Genomic DNA, 6,445 nt, shown 5'->3' with positions numbered 1-6,445 from the left:
CACCAGATGAAATTAATAGGCAGTGTAGTAACATAAGGTCCTGAGACATAAGTCCTTGTATCTTGAGAAAGGAAGGAGATCTAATTCTGGCAAAACCAGAAAATAAATGGGTTCTGGAAATCCCTCAGCAGAAGCAGTACCTCCTTTTAGGATGGATACATGGTTCAACTGTGATCATCCAAAACAGGAAGAGGCATTAGAAAAACTAAAAAAACGGGGATGGTGGCCTGGAGCGAAAGAGGATTTAAACCTGCATATTCACAGCTGTTTAACGCGTGCTTGGGGCAGCAAGCCGCGGGGGGGGGGGGGGGGGGCAGCTTGCCTGCAGAGAGTCCGCTGGTCCCACTGCCTGCCTGCCGTGCTTGGGTGGCAAAACGCCTAGAGCTGCCCCTGCGCGTGCTAAGTAAGACCCTCCCATCCTGTGGCCCTTTCAGCTCCCTGTCAAGCTGGCCTGGGCCCTGCCATGAGCCATGCAAACCCCTGAGCTCTGTTCCTTTGACCTTAGCATAGCCAATCTGCATCATCCCAGCTCTTCACGTCCAGCTTTGCCTGACTTTCCTTAGTGTTAGGATATAAATATTCAGGCCTGCCTGGGAAGGACTGTACTTTAAGAACTTAAGTGTATTTTTATCACTTAGGTAGTTACAGGGGTATAAAACAAAGAATCAAAATCACAGTCCGCCTGTGTCTGGGCCTTTGATCACTAGGGTAGGCTGAGGCCTGGTTCTTTGGCTAAGCAGCAGGGGCAGCCATAAGCTGGGAAAGGAACGGTCACATCCTCCCGTCCCAAACCAGCCACACTGAAATATGGTGGGATTGGGCTGTTAGGAAGATGATCCTGTCCTGATAGTGTCCATCACCACCAGATAAAGAGACAAATCTTAAGATGGTTAAAGAGAACTTAGTTTGACAGCATCTGGTCTGGCAAGAAATCACTTATCAGTGGCTGTGAAACCCTCATTTCTCTCTGTTTTATCTTTATGGCCCCCACTGTTCTATTGTTAAGCTGTCTGGGTCTCTAATTGCTCCTGTCTGCTGTAGAATTAATTTTGCTGGGTGTAAGTTAATTAGGGTAGGGGGATATAATGGGTTAGAGAATTATCTTACAATGAGTTAGGATTGGTTGGTTACATTTCAGTACAGTGATTGGTTAAGGTATAGCTGAGAATATTACTGTATAAACTGGGGTCAAACAGGAAGTGGAAGGGAAATTGGAATCATGTTTGTTAAGGGTGGAGAACAGGGAACAGGGACACAGGCAACGCTGTACAGCATCACTGGGAAAGGGGACATGGGGTAAATGCTCTGCGGTGTCCGAGCTGGATAGAGGGATGTGGGGTAAATGCTCTGCGGCGTCGTAGCCAGGAAGGGAACACTGGGGAACAGACTCTATCAGAGTATAGAGATAAGTCTGGCTGGTGGGAAGGGCTTCAGAATATGCTTGCTTGGAAACTAACCCCAATAAACATTGCAGTGTCTGTGCTTGGGACTTCCGGTCTTTTGCTGCTTGCTGTCTGCGTGACAAGAACCAGGGAAGTGGGAGGGTGAAGGGAAAGCCCTCTAACACTTAGCAGTTCAGTATTGCCTACCCCAAAGGTTCAAAAATCGTGAGATTTTGTGAAAATAATAGATCTGGGATTCTTTTTCTTTGCCTTCTGCTTTTTGAGCCTTTAGGGTGCACATTCTGAAGCTTTCTCCACAGCCACAAGGGCTAGAAACTTACTTTTCCTTTAAGAATGATGGCTGAAATCATCACAGATCCACTTGACTCCAGGAGCTGGGACTTTAAGGAAAACACTAATTATCATGAGACTCATGACAAGATCATGAGAGTTGGCAATGCTGCTTGGATGAGCCAGGCTGAGCTGGGACTCTTGTTCCCCAGGCCAATGTAGACCAGTGGTTCCCCACCTGTGGTCTGCAGAGGCCTGGGGCCCCACAAACTATGTTCACAGAGGTCCACGGAAGAATTAGACTGAAAACTGACTGAACAGAATTCCACTGTATATACAGACAAATGAAAAAAGGTTGAGAACCACTGATATAGCCCAATGGTTCTCAGCCAGGGGTAAGTGTACCCCTAGGGGTATGCAGGGGTCTTCCGGGGGGTACATCAACTCATCTAGATATTTGCCTAGTTTTCAGGCTACATAAAAAGCACTAGCGAAGTCAGTACAAACTAAAATTTCATTCAGACAATGACTTGTTTGTACTGCTCTACATATGGACTGTACAACAGGCTGTACGTAAAAGGCACTCTGGTAAAAATGAGAAAGGAAGCCCGTTTTCAGGAGTCATGGGCTGCCACACTTTTGTATGTTGATGTCTGATTTTGTAAGCAAGTAGCTTTTGAGTGAGGGGTAACTTGGGGGGACGTCAATCAAAGTCCTGAAAGGGGGACAGTCGGGGAAGGTCGAGAGCCACTGACGCAGAGCACAAGCCTCAGGACAATCCGGGTACAGGTGGCCCAGCCACGGAGAGGCCACCTGGTTCTGGGCTCCCTGTAGGCTGCAGGGAAGGGGGAATTGCATTCCGGGAGCCAGGGAAGAACAGGGCATGTTGGTGACGCCCAGAGAGGCAGATCGGGGCGGGGGAAGGCGGAGGGAATGCCCAACTCTGCCTGTTATACCCTGGTTCCTTTGTGAGCAACTCATGGGGTGGGGGTTCCTCAACAGAAATGCCCAGCTCCATCCACCCCAGCGGGAGACACCCAGACAGGGCCAGTGACTGCAAACACAACTCCTAACAGTATCTTCCTCATGACCAGCCAGCCTAGGGCTGGGCTAGCAGGGGATGGCAGGTGAGGACTGAGGAGCACTGGCAGAGCTGGGGTGGGGGGTGGGCTTGGCTAGCAGGGGGCTGCAGGTCAGGACTGAGGGGCACCAGCAGAGCTGCGGGGGCAGGCTTGGCTAGCAGGGGGCTGCGGGTCGGGACTGAGGGGCAGAGCTGGGGGGGAAGGCTTGGCTAGCAGGGGGCTGCGGGTTGGGACTGAGGGGCACTGGCAGAGCTGGGGGGGCGGGCTTGGCTAGCAGGGGGCTGTGGGTCGGGACTGAGGGGCCCCAGCAGAGCTGGGGGGCATGCGGGCTTGGCTAATAGGGGGCTGCGGGTCGGGACTGAAGGGCAGAGCTGAGGGGGCAGGCTTGGCTAGCAGGGGGCTGTGGGTCGGGACTGAAGGGCAGAGCTGAGGGGGCAGGCTTGGCTAGCAGGGGGCTGTGGGTCGGGACTGAGGGGCACCAGCAGAGCTGTTGGGGAACCCAGGGCTGGGCTAGCGGGGGCTGCAGGTCTGGAATGAGGGGCACCGTCAGGGGAGGGTGGGAGGGGTGAGCCCAGGTCAGACTGAGGGAACTTAGGTGCCCTGTTTTCTTTTCAGTTTCTTTTGCGGCCCCCTTGCTGGGCCCGGAGTCATTCACCAGGATCACCACTGGTATCTCCTCACCGCCCTCTCTCCAGGCAGGGCAGCCGTGTCCTGCCCTTCGTCCTCACGCGGGGGGAGCCAGGCGTGCTGAGCTCACATAGACCAAGGATGGTCACTGGGATCCTGGGGGAGACGGGATCCTCCCGGGGCAGGACCCCGGGCTCTCCCCTTCCCCTCCCTCCGGACAATGCCCCCCGTGCAGATCTCCCTGCAGCCACTTCCCAGGGCTGCCCCGTTCCTGTCCCAGGCAGCAGCGGAGCCGCGGGGAGCAGGGCCGGAGCCGGCTCCCGACCAGCAGGAGGGGGCTCCCGCCCCAGCAGGGGTGGGCTCTGCCGGGCGGGGGGGGGGGCTGAGGAGCAGCAGGCTCGTGGAGGCAGCTCAGCGCCGCTGCAGGGTCCCCCCCCCCGCCTGCCCTGCTCCTCCTCGCCCTGCAGCCTCTGCCTGCCGGGGGCTGCACACGCCGCCCCGGCTCTTGCTTTTCCCCCCAGCTTGTAGCTCGGCTTCCTGAGCCCTCGCGGTCCGATCTTCACACAGCTGAGCAGCCGATGTGAGTCAGCCCCAGCTCTCAGCCCAGAACCAAACAGAGCATCCGGGAGCCGCTTTCCCCCCTCAGCAGGGCCTGCTTTGGCCTTTGCCTGCCGCAGGGTACTTCAAATGAAACACTTCCAGCGTGATTCACAGGTTGAACCATGTCTGCCTTGCCAAAGCAGAGTCTTTTTGTTAGTCATTGTCCCGGTTGTCTTTCTCCCAGACTTTTCAGGTTCCTTGTCTGACCGCAAGAGAGACAGGCAACCCAGCAAAGTCCACAGCCAAGTTCTTGACTGATGATGCGCACAAGCCACAGAGAACCAGAACCAGCCCCTCGCTTTCTTCAATACAGCACAAATGTATAGAAGCAAGTTTTCATCACAGTTAAAGCATTTAATTGCCTGCGGTTAATTAAGGGCACCTGGTGAAGCATTTGATCACAAAATTCATGGCCTTGAGCAGTTCCTGGCGCACAAGCAGCTTCCTTACCAATACTGAGAGCTTTTTTATCCGCACTTCCCAACCTTGAGTGCAAGGGGAGTTTATCCACCAGCTCCTGCTTGCTGACTTCATTCACCCACCTTCTGAGCCCCCCTGTTCATGCATCAAGCATGTGATCACCTGCTCAGCCTATCCTGTGGGCCTTCAGGCCCACTCTAAAGCATCCTAGCTATCACTAATGTATTATTATTATTCTTGTGAATCACTTCAGAACAGGAGAAAATACAAACAGGGGAAAGCGTTCAGCATGGCACAGAACAAATAGATTTAGCACTCTCCAGACAGTAACAGGCGACTTGCAGGTTTAAGGCCTAGAGATGCCGGTTTTGGTTGCATATATTCCTGCAGGCTTTATCGCATGACATAATCTTTAATTAAGGATTAACATTTAATTCCTGGAGATTGGCAACCCTAAAGCTACTTGGCGTATATCTGGCTTGTTTTTCAAAGGCTTTTAGGTGACTGATTACCTTCCAGTGTCAGAGACATGATTGATTCACTTCTGGTCCCAGGTTTTTTAATTCTCCTTGTTAATTATGCCTGGTGGGAGAAGGGAACTGATGCCAATTTTTTGCCCCTAACTCACATCCTCACATGACCAATCCTGGATGTGGAAAACAACTCCACTATACAGACTGTCTGAATTAATGCTGGTCAATAAGATCCTATCTTGTGACTCCTTGATTGTCCTGCCGATACAAAATCAGTGACATGCAGGGCCATAACTGCTAAGTGCCGCAGCACAAAAGATGAGCTGCCACATGCACCTAGGGCATTCATTTATCAGCAGTCAAGTGGTAAAATTATACTATGGTTGCCTAAAAAGAGGTGTCCTTTAAATTGCACTCCCAAGCAGGCGGTGAGAGACCGTTTGCAGGGACTGAAAGTGCAGGGATTCTGTACTCGGCCAAGTGAGACTCACAAAGAACCAAAGAGCCCCTCACTGTTATCTCTGCTCAAGGCAAATTGTTTAGTGGAATTTCTAGGGTGGGCAAATAGTGTGAGGCAAAAATTGGAAGACAAGCTTTTCAAATGGGAAGTGGCCTGCCTACAACAATACTACCTTTGGCTGGCATCCTGTCAGCTCTCACAACCTTAGCATGGTTTGGCCAGGTTCAGGACGTACAGGTGAGACCTCCAACAAATGCCTAGCTTACAGGAGGTGCTGCTGAATATGGTGGTGGTTATTCCGTAGGTAAGTACTCTTCCATCTGAATAGGTGTTGACCCAATGTCCTGCTCAGCAGTCTCCTTCCTGTCCCCGCCCGAGCACGTTCCCCCGGCCAGTCTCCACTGGAAATAGCTCTCGCAGCGCTCAGTTCTGATCCAAGCTGGGCTGACGGGGCCGTACGAAGGGTAAACGGGGAGGGGAGTTGGGCTGACTCTGTCCCCAGAACACCTGGTCTGTATTAAGGGGCACCTTTTGGGGCCTAAAGTCCTGCACCAAGGTGGTGTGTTAGGACCCTGCTGCCCATCAAGCATTGCTTGGGGGGAGCCTGTCTCTGTCCATGCTGATCAATGAGGGGTTTATCCTTGACTTCAATAGGGGAAGGGGCAGGATTTCACCTTTCCTGGTTTCCGAGCAGTGCCTGTGACTTACCACGCAATGTCTTATGGTGCCAGGTCTCCCAACAATAACCTTTGTCCTTGATTTTTCATAAGGATATATCCTGGATGGCCTTGAAAAGCAGGTTATTCCCTTACTAGTGCTCACACCAAGTACTCAAACAATCATGAGGCAAGCCCCCAAATATCTCAAGATTGGCTTTAAAATCATGAGATTTTAAAATATAATACAATTGGGGTTCTTTTTATTTGCCTTCTGGTTTTTGAGCTTTTAGGGTTCCTGTTTTCCAGCTTTGCCCCTCTCCTACGAGGGCTAGTATCTTGTATTTGTTGTTGTTAATATAGCTGAGATTCTCACATACTCACAGTCCTCTACAAGGCGAGGCTCTAAAAAGAATAATAAATATCCCTAGATCAGTGCTTAATTCGTAATGAA

The sequence above is a fragment of the Gopherus flavomarginatus genome, chromosome 11 (genome assembly GCF_025201925.1).
Source record: "Gopherus flavomarginatus isolate rGopFla2 chromosome 11, rGopFla2.mat.asm, whole genome shotgun sequence".
Classification (NCBI taxonomy): Eukaryota; Metazoa; Chordata; order Testudines; family Testudinidae; genus Gopherus; species Gopherus flavomarginatus.
Note: the sequence above shows the minus strand (reverse complement) of the source record.